Raw genomic sequence first — 1,556 nt, 5'->3', positions numbered from 1 at the left:
ACAACATGATGCTGTAAACAACACAGTGCTGTAAACAACATGATGCTGTAAACAACACAGTGCTGTAAACAACGTGATGCTGTAAACAACATGATGCTGTAAACAACACAATGCTGTAAACAACACAGTTCTGTAAACAACACGATGCTGTAAACAACACAGTTCTGTAAACAACATGATGCTGTAAACAACACAGTTCTGTAAACAACACGATGCTGTAAACAACACAGTGCTGTAAACAACATGATGCTGTAAACAACACAATGCTGTAAACAACACAGTTCTGTAAACAACATGATGCTGTAAACAACATGATGCTGTAAACAACACAATGCTGTAAACAACACAGTTCTGTAAACAACATGATGCTGTAAACAACACAATGCTGTAAACAACACAGTTCTGTAAACAACACGATGCTGTAAACAACATGATGCTGTAAACAACACAATGCTGTAAACAACACAGTTCTGTAAACAACATGATGCTGTAAACAACACAGTTCTGTAAACAACACAATGCTGTAAACAACACAGTTCTGTAAACAACATGATGCTGTAAACAACACAGTTCTGTAAACAACACGATGCTGTAAACATATAGCAACGTGTTGTTTACAGCATGTTGCGGATAGAGAGAACAGATGTTTCTGTCTTTTTCAGCCAATCACACGCAAACAGGCGGCCAATAGGAATAGATCCTCAATCAATATGAAGAACTTTAAGAAGTTCAACGCCAGGAGGAAATGGAAGGTGAGTCTGGACAGTTCTCCACCATCCAGGTACGATCCTTAACAACATTCAGGGGTTGTGATGGTTGTAAGCTTTAATGAACCCCCCCCCCCCCCCCCCCAGATGTCCTTCAACATGGTGTTAATGTGTAACCGGCTGGTCCAGTTGAGGCTGCCGTGTAAGGGAAGCTCAGATCCAGATCCACTACAGGTGAGACACTTTCTGTCTAATCTACTTTAGTTACGTCAGTTTTCAAGAGACACTCAACACTGAATCTCTTCCATCTACACTATAACAGTTATAATAAGTCACTAATGTAGTGTTTATACCAGTTAGACCAGGTCAGAGCAACATTAGACCAGGGTTGGACCAGGTCAGACCAGGTTAGTTATGTATGATATGTAAACAGAGTAGTTTTGTTTAGATCCACGTTGTGAACCTGTGATGATGCTTTTCTCCAGAGACAATGTGAAAGTGACGTCGAGGACACAGAGAGCAAACCTGCCTCTCTGCTGCGCCGAAGACTCAGCAGCAATTCATAAAGCCGACCGGGGGGGGGGGGCAGCTGGGTCCAGGTCCAGGTCCAGGTCCTGGTCCTGGTCCTGGTCCTGGAGGGTCGGATCACTGAGGGGAAATGCTCCACTGTTCAAGTGAGATGGATGACGAAGTGTTACACACTGTCGCAGAAGTGCCTGGGACGTCTGATGAACTTCTCTTCATGACGAAATAAACTCACTGAAGACACGTGGCTTTCATGGTTCAGGTTCTGGTTCTGGTTCTGGTTCTGGTTCTGAGGGTCAGACTGGATCTGGATCCTAACTGATT

The 1,556-nt window shown here is 43.4% G+C and overlaps 1 long non-coding RNA gene across 1 annotated transcript; it reads left to right on the top strand.

The window, feature by feature from the left end:
- Positions 1-521: 521 nt before the first annotated feature.
- LOC111650308 (uncharacterized) lies at positions 522-1,550 on the top strand. The gene is made up of 3 exons (XR_002760385.2): positions 522-752; positions 855-941; positions 1,193-1,550. It is a non-coding gene; the product is annotated as an uncharacterized LOC111650308 (long non-coding RNA).
- The last annotated feature ends 6 nt before the right edge of the window (positions 1,551-1,556 follow it).

This window comes from Seriola lalandi, unplaced genomic scaffold (assembly GCF_002814215.2).
Source record: "Seriola lalandi dorsalis isolate HSWRI2012SDOR001 ecotype SW California unplaced genomic scaffold, Sedor1 jcf7180002052218, whole genome shotgun sequence".
Classification (NCBI taxonomy): domain Eukaryota; kingdom Metazoa; phylum Chordata; class Actinopteri; order Carangiformes; family Carangidae; genus Seriola; species Seriola lalandi.
Note: the sequence above shows the minus strand (reverse complement) of the source record. Positions and strands in the feature narration are given on the sequence as shown.